Source organism: Chiloscyllium plagiosum, chromosome 36, assembly GCF_004010195.1.
Source record: "Chiloscyllium plagiosum isolate BGI_BamShark_2017 chromosome 36, ASM401019v2, whole genome shotgun sequence".
NCBI lineage: Eukaryota > Metazoa > Chordata > Chondrichthyes > Orectolobiformes > Hemiscylliidae > Chiloscyllium > Chiloscyllium plagiosum.
Window position 1 is genome coordinate 19,016,340 of NC_057745.1, and position 12,424 is coordinate 19,028,763.

A 12,424-nucleotide genomic window follows, 5' to 3' on the forward strand; every position below is an offset into this window, starting at 1 on the left:
TATGCCCTGTACACACAAAAAGGAGGACAAATCTAAGGCAGCCAATTATTGCCCCAACTCTTGATCAATCAACAGTAAAATAATGCAAGGTGTCATCAACACTCCTATCAAGCAATACCTGTTCAGCAATGGCCTGCTCAGTGACTTCCAGCTTGGGTTCCAACAGGGCCACTCAGCTCCTGATCTCATTACAGCCTGGATTCAAATATGGACAAAAGAGCCAAATTCCAGAGAGGAGGTGAAAGCAACAGACCTCGATATCGAGGCTGCATTTAACCAAGTGTGGCATCAAGAAGTTCCTGAAGAAGGGCTTATGCCCGAAACATCGATTCTCCTGTTCCCTGGATGCTGCCTGACCTGCTGCGCTTTTCCAGCAACACATTTTCAGCTCTGATCTCCAGCATCTGCAGACCTCACTTTCTCCATCAAGAAGCCCTAGCAAAACTGGAATGAATGAGATTTGGGGCAAACTCTTAATTGGTTGGAGTCATAGCTGGCACATAGGAAAATATTTATTATTATTGGAGATCAGTTGTCTCAGCTCCAGGACATCTCTGCAGGAGTTCCTCAGGGTAGTGTCCACAGCCCAACCATTTTTCGCAGATTCAATGACCTTCCCTCCAACATAAGATCAGAGGTGGGGATGTTTGCTAATGATTGCCCAATGTCCAGCACCATTCACAATGCCTCAGATACTAATACATGTCCAAATGTAACAAGACCTAGACAATATTTAGGCTTGGCTGAAAAATAGCAAGTAACATTCGCACCACACAAATACCAAACAATGGCCTTCTGCAATATAAGACAATCCACCCACCAATCCTGACATTGAATAGCATGTCTACAAGTGGCTACAACAGCCGGTCAGAGATGAGGAACACTGAGGTGAGTAACTCACCTCTTGACTCCCCCAAAGCCTTTCTACTATCCGGAAGGCACTTGCTTGGATGAGTGCAGTTCCAACAACACTCGAGAAGCTTGACACCACCCAGGACAAAGCAGCCCACTTCATTGGCACCACATCCACAAACATCCATTCCCTCTACCATCGATACTCCGTTACAGCAGTGTGTACTGAGTGTATAAGACCCAGTGCAGAATTTCACCAAAAATCTTTGGACAGCACCTTCCAAACCTACAATCACGTCTATCTGGAAGGACAAGGGCATAAGGTACATGGGAACACCACAACCTACAAGTTCCCCTCCAAGACACACACCACCCTAACTTGGGAAATTGTATTATTATTCCTTCACTGTCGCTGGGTCAAAATCCTGGAATTACATCCCTAAGGGTATTGTGGGTCTACCTACAGCACACAAACTGCAGCGATTCAAAGTGGCATCTCACCAATAACTTATCAAGGGCTACTTGGGATGGGCAGTAAATGCTGGTGCTGCCAGAGATGTTTATGTCCTACAAGTGAAAAGAAAAAGTACTTGTTCATCTAAAAGACAGCATCTTCAACAATGCAGTTCTGCCCTGATATTGCCTTAAAGAGTTAATTGAAGTTATCTGGAGAGAAGCTTAGATTAGGCCTCAAGACATTCATCTTGGTATCGAAAGGAAGAGGCAATATAGGTCCAAGGGCACAACTTTAAAGGGAATGCAGGAGCAAATATATGTGCACAAATCATTGAAGGTGGCGGGGAAGGTTGAATGCAGGGTTAAAGAAAAACATATACTACAGCATTTTGGGTTTTGTCAATATGGGCACGGAAGACAAAAACAAGGAAGTTATGTTAACCTGTAGAGAAAACATTGGTTCAGCCTCAACTGTGAATACTGCACTCAGATCTGGAAGGATGTGAAGGCAATTAAAAAGGGCACAGAAATGATTCGCAAAACTTCTGCTATCCGGACAGATTAAAGAAATTGAAGCTGCTGCTGGAGAAGGTTTGACAGAGATATTCAAAACCACAAGGAGTCTGGACAGAGTGAATCAGGAGAAACTGTTCTACCTACTGAGAGGCTTAGAAGCAAAGAACACTGGTTCAAGACATAGTGTGGAAGGTCAGGGCACCAAGGGAGTTGAAGGGCCGTAAATGGTGGAACAAGGAGAGGCAAGCAAGGAGGGAAATTGTAGGGTCCAAGAATTTGATAAGTAGGAATGGGCAGGACCTTTAAAGATAAAAATGTTAATATGGTGTAAAAGGGTTAAAGGGTAAACAAAAATAAGTGCGATTTAAGGTATGGACAATTAAAATTTCTGAATGTGCTAGATGCAGAAAAATGTGACAGTCAATTTATGCACAACAAGCTTTCTTGAAAGCCAAATGATAATACTAAATCTAAGTAGTCTAAGATAATAATCCAATGATTATACTTTGGTATGTTAATTAGGTGATAAATATGTGTGTGAATACAGCAGGTAGCTCCACTGCTCATTTTGAAAATGGTGGTGTGAGATCATTCACATCTGCTTGACAGAGCAAATAGAGCCTCAGTTAACTTTGCATGTGAAAGACAGTCCTATTCACCCCAACAGTGCAGTACTCCCTCAGTTGTGAGTTGGAGCATCAGATTAGATCTTTTTGCCCAACTCTCTGGACTGGATATGAAACCCACAATCTTCATACCATGAGGGCTACAGTTCTCATATTAGAGACAGAGCCTTTGCTGAAACCAACAGACACAAAACATTGCAGATTTCAGATAAAAGATCCAATTGCTCCAACAATGTGCTTTAAAATACCTAGCCTGTTAGAATAACCCTTACAAAAGACGTCTGCTGTTGCACTTCAGCGGGCTGTTGGTGGTGTCAACGGTAGCCATGAATGCGGAGGTGCCAGTGTTGAACTGGGGTGGACAAAGTTAAAAATCACATGACACCTGGTTATAGTCCAACAGGTTTATTTAGAAGAACAAGCTTTCAGAGTTCTGCTCCTTTGTCAGGTAGCTACCTAATTCAACAGCATTATTAGCTGGGTAACAAGCCAGCTGCAAGATATGCTAAACATTGGTACCAACAAAACCTAATTGCCCGATATAGGAGTTTAGATGACATTCACAATTACTCAAGCATTACGCTCATGTGCTATCTTCTTCGCTTGTACACTGTTATAATCTTGCAACTCCCCTTTGGCATGCACTCGTCTGAACAAGTACAAGGTCATGGTGATGAATGAGATGATCTGGGTTTTTGTATGCTCTTTCCCCCCAATTTTCACCTTGGCAGTTGTACTGCTGAGGCCAGCTGAGGTCAACTGGCAAATTGGAAGATGTTCCTGGAACATTTAGATTTAGATTACTTACAATGTGGAAACAGGCCCTTCGGCCCAACAAGTCCACACCGCCCCGCCGAAGCGCAACCCACCCATACCCCTACCCCTACATTTACATTTACCCCTTACCTAACACTACGGGCAATTTAGCATGGCCAATTCACCTGACCTGCACATCTTTGTGACTGTGGGAGGAAACCGGAGCACCCGGAGGAAACCCACGCAGATACGGGGAGAACGTGCAAACTCCACACAGTCAGTCGCCTGAGGCGGGTATTGAACCCGGGTCTCTGGCGCTGTGAGGCAGCAGTGCTAACCACTGTGCCACCGTGCCGCCAACATATGGCTCAGCAACTCACCCACGAGATGTCAATACCACCTTGACATAGTCTTCTACTGTGGATTCTGAATAGACCTCTCCTGCAAGTTTAACGTTAATGCAGGATATTACAGACTTGTCAGTTGAACCTAAATCTGTTGATGACTAAGGCATCATTCTAATTTTGATCACTCTTACAATTTGCTATTTCCCAAAGCATCTTTAGATAATGAAAAGCTTATTTATTTACAGCCACTATACCTGCAAATTATAACAGCATTTTTGAAGTAAACGTTTCTCTTCTTACAAATGAATTTTAAAAACTCATTCTAACATCAAGCACATTTAAAATTAGGATTGCCTATGCTTTGAACATGTATTAAAATATTATAAATATTGCACATTTTAATTACACTGTGAAAATCAAATTATACGTTTCGGATTTAAATTGGGATCGGTGCATACTTGATCAAAAGAAACTGCTTTGCGATATGAGACCAGACTCAGCAGCCTGTGAATTTGGTGAAAATAAGTCGATGTTCTCAGCAAATGACTCGGCTTCCAAAATATATTCCTGCAAAGCAAAAACTGCATAAAAGCCAAAAATAGACCTTGAAGGACAGAGGTCAGGACATTACGAAGGAAGAAAAAAATCACGGTCAACAACTGCCAAAACGTTTTTGTTTTAAAACTAAACGCATTTACTCAAAGAATATTCCAGCACGTTTGCGACCTGGCACCAGCACCTTCTGTAAATGTCTCGTCTGCAGTGACCTTGGGGATAATTCCGAGTTGCAAGTCTCCTGCCATCTAATCTACTGAAAAGCAGTATGTAACTCCACTCACCAAAAGTTTCAACCGATAACCCGAGCAGTTCCCGAATTTAATTCCCCAGGAACTTCAGTAACTGGAGCTCCGCACTGAACACAAATCGCAACAAGTTGCAGAGAAATGGGGTGAAAATCAACAACTTCCACCCCAGACTTTTTTCCCTGCTCTTCTCGGGGCGGAAAGGAGAGTCAAGTTCCTCCAGTCTGATTGAAAGCAAAAAACTTTTGTTGTTGTTGTTGGGGGAGGATAGTGATCCCCTCCACTCACCTCCTGCCAAGTGAAGTGAAGTGAAGTGAAGTTGTCCGGACGCTGTGTCTCTACAACTCCCTCATGTCAAAGTAACTGCAGCAGCAACAGCGCAGGGAGAGAGGCGCGCGCACGCGGGGGAAGGCGGGCGCGCGACAGCGAGCGCTTGGGGGCGCGCCGCCGCGCCTCTGCGGATCCCACGCAGGAGAGACCGAGGTGATTTGGTAAACCCCACCGTCAACAAAAATTGTAACACGCGCTGGGAGCAGATAAGTTTCTGATCCTGTTTAAAGAGTAAACTCCAAGAGCAAGTTGTTGATGTCAGGTTTGTAACTCCCCCCTCCCCCGAGGGGAGAGGCACACAGGGCAGTACAGGTGAGCAGGAGGGGGTTAATTACCTCCATGTCTCCCTCCCTAGTGAACAGTACACACCCAGTTGGAATTAGTTATTAAAACCCTTTTCTCCTGCCGTGAGGGATGGGCTTTGTTGCTTATACTGCGGACTGAGAATAAAACAGCTTGAAAATAAAATCCTGCGGCCACCTTATTGAAGTCCCAGCTGGAAGGTCATACTCTGCACCTGCAGTGTCCACTCTAAGCAATGCGGGAGGAATTTAAAGCCCGGGGAAAGGATCACCAAACACTCAATTTTTCACTTCAAGTTAGAGAAAAGTGAAGTTTTCATCTGAGGGAAGGGGGCTCATGGAGGTCTCTGTTACAGTGGAGAATCAGGTACACAGCAAAGATGAGAGGGGAAAGATTTAAAAGGGACCCAAGGGGCAACTTTTTAAACACAGTGCGTATATGGAAGGAGCTGCCAGAGGAATTGATAGAGGCGAGTACAATTACAACATTTAAAAGATATTAGAATAGATGTGAGGATAAGAAAAGTGCATATGGGACTGGCTCAGTTTTAGGAAAACTGCTCGGAATGGACCAGTTAGGCCGAAAGGCCTGTTTCTGTGCTGTATGACTTCGTAAACACGCAATTGTAACATGGCAGAAAGCCATTCAGCCCAAATGTCTCTCCCTAGTTCTTGGAATTAAAAATTCACTTATTGCAACTTTTTCCTCCCTCCCTGTAACCCTGCCCCTTCTTCCTTTGCAGATAACTGAATATTTCCTTTCTGAGAGCTTTAATTGAACCTACTTCTACCATATTGGTGAAGTGTTTTCCAAATCCTAACCACTTATAGAGTCATAGAGATGTACAGCATGGAAACAGACCCTTCGGTCCAACCTGTCCATGCCGACCAGATATCCCAACCCAATCTAGTCCCACCTGCCAGCACCCGGCCCATATCCCTCCAAACCTTCCTATTCATATACCCATCCAAATGCCTTTTTAATGTTGCAATTGTACCAGCCTCCACCACATCATCTGGCAGCTCATTCCATACATGTACCACCCTCTGTGTGAAAAAGTTGCCCCTTAGGTCTCTTTTATATCTTTCCCCTCTCACCCTAAACCTATGCCCTCTAGTTCTGGATTCCCCGGCCCCAGAGAAAAGACTTTGTCTATTTGTCCTATCCATGCCCCTCATAATTTTGTAAACCCCTCAGCCTCCGACGCTCCAGGGAAAACAGCCCCAGCCAATCAGCCTCTCCCGATAGCTCAAATCCTCCAACCCTGGCAACATCCTTGTAAATCCTTTCAAGTTTCACAACATCTTTCTGATAGGAAAGAGACCAGAATTGCACGCAAAATTCCAACAGTGGCCTAACCAATGTCCTGTACAGCCGCAACATGACCTCCCAACTCCTGTACTCAATTGTTCTGAGGAAACTGTTTTTCCTCATGACCCTTCTGCTACTTTTATTAATTATTTTGAATTTACAGCCTTCTGTTTTCAATTTACTCTGTCCAGACATCTCTCATGGTTTTGAATATTTCCTTTTGAGATCTCCTTTCTGCCTTCTCTCCTCCAAAGCAAACAGATTGGACTCTTCCAGTCTATCCTCACGTCTAAAGTTCCTCATCCTTAGAACCATTGGTGTGATTTTTCTTTCTTGTACTCTCTCCAATGCCTTTATCTAACCTGTAGTATCCAGAGCTAGGTCTTCCTTCCCACCTATCTGCTCCACCCTCCTCTTCAACCTATCATTATTACCCCCCACCTCCATCTACCCATCGCACTCACAACTACCTTCCCCCACAGCCCAACCTCCCCTCCCATTTATCTCACCACCCCCTTGGCTCACAACCTCATTCCTGATGAAGGGTTTTTGCTCGAAACCTCTATTCTCCTGCTCCTCGAATGCTGCCTGACCTGCTGTGCTTTTCCAGCACCACACTCTCGACTCTAATCTTCAGCATCTGCAGTCCTCACTTTTGCCTGAGGTGGAACCAGGTCAAAGCAATTTCTTTGCTCTTGTACTCATTAGTAAAACCAAGGAGAACTGTAGTATTTAACAGTTGTCAACCTGTCATGTGATCTTCATAGATGTATATCCACATGTTCCTCTGTACCTAAACCCTTTCCAGAATTGTAGCGTGAATTTTAACATTCTTCCTACCAAAGTGAATCACTTCATATTTTTCCCAGTTGAACTTCATCTGCCACCGGTTCACCTATTGGTGAAAGTCAGATTAAAGCTGAATACAATAAAATGGATCCCAAATGGAAATGGGAGATAACAAAAATTGGAAGTGCCTTCATAATCAGATAAATTTGTTTCAGTTTCTGTACTTGGTACTTTGTCTCGAGTTTTGTTGTTACTACTTTAATATGCTACATGTTCAATAAGATTGATTGCTGAATTTTGAAGGATCCACATCATTGGAACCAACAACACTGGATAAGTATATTAATAGGAAGGGTTTAGAGGAATATGGGCCGGGTGTTGGCAGGTGGGACTAGGTTGGGTTGGGATATCTGGTTGGGATGGACGAGTTGGACCGAAGGGTCTGTATCCGTGCTGTACATCTCTATGACTCTATTACACAACTTGTGTTTTTATAACATCTTTAACCTGGTAAACAAACTTGTTTTCCTCTCCAAAAGCAAGTATATATTTTCAATGTGAGAATGAGAACTTTAAAATTGAGGTGTACAACTTGGTACTTGTGTAGATCATTTAGGTGGAGAAAGTGAGGTTTGCAGATGCTGGAGATCAGAGCTGAAAAAGTGTTGCTGGAAAAGCGCAGCAGGTCAGGCAGCATCCAAGGAGCAGGAGAATCGACGTTTCGGGCATAAGCCCTTTCCTCATTCCTGAAGAAGACATTTTCCTCATTCCTGAAGAAGGGCTTATGCCCGAAACGTCGATTCTCCTGCTCCTTGGATGCAGCCTGACCTGCTGCGCTTTTCCAGCAACACATTTTCAGCTAGATCATTTAGGTGACTGGTATAGTCTTTTATCACCCAGATCTTGCTGAACCACACAAAAGCACATTTTGTGAGGAAAATCTCTTCATTCTAGTTCAGATCATCCAAGATTTCTTTACTCTGCACTTTCTTCTTATTCCCCTCATCTCCATCTTCATTCTCAGCAATAATTGTGAGGAACTTGCAGACCTCTTGGTCATTAAGGTTGAGACATCCGATCAGTTGCTATCACCTCCTCACTTCCATCCCTTCCAGTAGTCTGTCAAGTCAAAATTTGTCTAAGGCTCATTTCTTTACCCATGTAACTTTTTTCAATTTCCCATTTCAAGTCCATCTTGACCATGAGACCCATTGCTTTTCCCTCAATCCTAATTGATCTAAACACCTGAATACCCAAATTCTCTTCCTGGCACCCATATTAGCTGATATTGTTCATTATGTTCTCTCTCCATTGTTACTTTCATCCTGCCCCCACCTCTCCTGCAAATGTGCCATCATCACCTCTCTCCTTCAGTCTTCCAGGAGTTCTGTGCTGTGTAAGGACATGGAATTATTCCACAGTACGAATTATAGGAGCAGTCAGCTGTCACAATATAAGTTTTACCAGTCAGGAGGCTTTGGAGGATGAAGAATTGCCAGTCTTTTATTACATTGGCACAGATAATTGAATATAACTTCAAATATCTTGTATAAATATGAGAATAATCAATTAGAATGTCATTTCAATTACACACTGTTAATTAAGATTGCAACAGGATATCCCAATGCATTGTTCTTCAGAGCTTCAAATTCCTGCTCCAGTCCATCCGATTTTCATGTCTGTGATGTTCCTTCCCTTGACAAATGCAATTAAATGGAGCTTGAAGCTTTGAGATTTTTCTACCCTCAAACAACAGAAATTACAGGACTAAAATACCCAAATTGTGCAGTTCGGTTCAGTGGGTTGTTTTGTATTCTAAATTAATGTCTCGATTATTTAACAGACATTATAATCTGTGAAATTGAAATCTATTGTTAAAACAAAAACAAAATTGCTTAAAACAAAAAATACAGTTCTGAAGCCATGTTGACCTGTACATTTGGTATAATATCTGTAGGATTTACACAATCCCAAATAATATATCTGCAGCACCCTCTTGTGTTTGAAATTGAACAATTAGTCATTTTTTAAAAAGTCAACTTATTTACTTATTTCTGCTGAGTAATTCATAGTTTGCATTGAATTTCTACAATTATTAAGGTGGAGGTATCAGTTTGAGGTAATAAATGTTTCATTCAGTTGAAACCTATTACTTTCATATCAATAAAACATTCAGAATTAGCATTAGGCTGCTGGTATTAAATCTCATTATTTTGGCACTCACTGGTGATTACTTTTGGAAAAAAAAAGTTTTCATATAGACCAATCTTATCAATGATGGGAGAAGGTATAGAACTAGGGTGCATAGTTGCATAGCAAGGGCAATCCATTTAGGATTGCGATGTGTAGGAATTTTGTCACTGAGAGAATATTGAATCTTTGGAGTTCTTTATCCCAAGGGATATGGAAGCTCAGTCTTTGAATATGTTCAAGTCAACAATTGATGGATTTCTAGATATGATTGACATCAAAGGTTATTGGAATATCATTGGAAACTCGTGTTAGATGATCAGCCATGATCTAGAATGGTGGAGAAGGTCAGAGAAGCTAAAGGCTTTTTTCCTGCTCCTACCTTCCTACCATATTTGTGGCAAGGTTATCCATTTCGTATCCTCTGGGACCTCGAAATATGCTTAAATTCTTTAGAACATAGAACACAGAACAATACAGCACAGAACAGGCCCTTCGGCCCACGATGTTGTGCCGAACATTTGTCCTAGCTTAAGCACCTATCCAATTGCCGCTTAAAGGTTACCAACGATTCTGACTCTGCCACTCCCACAGGCAGCGCATTCCATGCCCCCACCACTCTCTGGGTAAAGAACCTACCCCTGACATCCCCCCTATACTTTCCACCCTTCACCTTAAATTTATGTCCCCTTGTAACACACTGTTGTACCCGGGGAAAAAGTCTCTGACTGTCTACTCTATCCATTCCCTGATCATCTTATAAACCTCTATCAAGTCACCCCTCATCCTTCGCCGTTCCAATGAGAAAAGGCCTAGCACTCTCAACCTATCCTCGTACGACCTATTCTCCATTCCAGGCAACATCCTGGTAAATCTCCTCTGCACCCTCTCCAAAGCTTCCACACCTTTCCTAAAGTGAGGCGACCAGAAATGCACACAGTACTCCAAATGTGGCCCAACCAAAGTCCTGTACAGTTGCAACATCACTTCACGACTCTTGAATTCAAGCCCTCTGATAATGAACGCTAATACACCATAGGCCTTCTTACAAGCTCTACCCACCTGAGTGACAACTTTCAAAGACGTATGAACATAGACGGGAGGTGTGTGCCCCTTACCCTCTTTTTCATATCGGCCTCATTATTAATATTGCACGATTTTCTACAACACAGTGTTGCATAGGAACACAGCTACCTTGTTATTGGAGAACAACCTGGAATGATAACTGATCTTCTAACTTCTCACCATACACCTGTTCTGTCCCTATCCCCTTAATTTCAAGAAATCCTGATTTATATTCAGCGTCTTGGCTTGCACAGCCTGATCTGGGAGAGAGTTCCCAAAGGTACCAGTCTCTGAGTGCAGACATTTATTCTCATCTCAATGCAGACTGGTGTGCATGAACCTAATACTGTGGCCCCTTGTTTTAGACATCCCAGACTGGGGCATTATCATCCCTGCTTCCAATCTGTCTCATACTGTCAGAGTTTTATATATTGCAATGAGATCTCCACTCATTTTCCTAAAGCCCATGGAATACAGGCCCAGTTGCCTCAAACTCTGCTCCCACAACAAGCTTGTCATTCCAGATATCAGTCTGGTCATCCTTCACTGCTCTCCCTCAATGTCAGGTTTGATCTTTATTAGGTAAGGAGACTAAAACTGCACACAGTACTGCACAATGTTCGAGATGGGTCTCGGCAAGGCCCTGTACATCTGGAGTAAATGACCCTTACTCCTGTATTCAAATCCCCCTGAAATTCCTAACTGCTTTCTGCTCCTGCAATGTTGCAGGAGCAGAAAGATCCAGATTCTTTTCAATGCTGCAGCTCCCCACTTGCTGGGCCTATATACACTGGTCAGCATGCCAATACCATTCCCAGTATTGACTTCTGGCTTCGGAACTCACTAACCTACATGGACTCGGAGGGCTGCGCAAAAATAAACAAAAATGCAGATTAAGTTCATTTATAGATCAACATTTTTCAACCAATCTCTTTTCAAATGATAGGCTGCCATTTTATTGCTCCCTTCAAAGGACACAACATCACATCTCTCCCATTGCTCTCCAACTGCCACGGATTTGCAAGTCACTCCACTTGTCTCAATCACCTTGGAGCTTTTTTACATCCTCCTCATCAACTCACAAGCTGACATCATTTAGTGCTGTCAGCAGACTTGGGAATATTGCATTTGAGCCCCTCAACCAAATAAACGATGGTATTGGGAATAGCTGCATCCCAAATCCCGATACTTGTTAGATCCTCCAAGCCTTCTATTCAGAAAACATGGTTTTATTCCTACTCACTGTTTCCTGCCAGCTCTCCCATACTAAAACCATAACCATTTATTAGCCCCAGTCCGAAAGGATTCGAATTTGCACAAAACACTTGGTGCTTTATCAAAAATCTTTCTGAGATTCCAATCGTATTGTATTAATACCTTCTTCATAATTTTGCTAAAAGCCACTTTCTCAAATTTGATTCCCATTTCATAAATCTCTGTTGACCTTGTCTATGCCTATTAATTTCAATCAAATACTTTCTCTAAATCTGTTTAGTTGTTAATTTCATTCTATTCCATTTTTTCCACCAGATTGAAGTTCCCTAGTATTGCGAGGAAGTTTTCTTTTTTGTTCTGTTTTCTTCTTTGAAGGCATAACTGAAGTTTTTGCTCCATTGATCTGCTATTTCCCGGTCCTCAATTATCTGGTAACAGACTGAAAGAAAGCTGCACCTTTTTCTCTTAATTTTGCCATTGACATATTTTCAGAAGATTTTACAAGTTCACTCATATAAACTTTGATAAGATATCCTTCAGAAATCCATCAATTCCTATCTTAAGCTCCACAATGATTGACCTTCCACAGCCATACAATCACAGAAGCACAGGCTCTTTACCATCAAAAATACAGCACAGTCTACAATCGGCCCACTTTCCAACACTAGACTCGTAACCGTGAATCTTACGGCATTTCAAGTGCACGACCGTGTATTTTCTAATGGTTTCGAGGTTACCATGACAACTCCCCTCTCAAGAAGTGCATTCCAGACCCTAACACCCTCTGGGTGAAAAAACAGTCCTCAAATCCTCCCTAAACTTCAACCCCTTCACTTTAAAAGTGTGGCCCTTTGACTAAAAGTTA

The 12,424-nt window shown here is 42.5% G+C and overlaps 1 protein-coding gene across 4 annotated transcripts in view; it reads right to left on the reverse strand.

The window, feature by feature from the left end:
* cgnl1 (cingulin-like 1) overlaps positions 1 to 4,756 on the reverse strand; it is a 145,053-nt gene extending 140,297 nt beyond the window's left edge. For 3 of the 4 annotated variants that reach the window (XM_043677455.1, XM_043677456.1, XM_043677457.1), the window contains exon 1: positions 4,393 to 4,756. The gene's annotated coding sequence lies outside the window, so the exon portion shown is untranslated. The remainder of the gene's footprint in view (positions 1 to 4,392) is intronic. The other variant, XM_043677460.1, reaches the window with a different exon arrangement.
* Between the last annotated feature and the right edge of the window lie 7,668 nt (positions 4,757 to 12,424).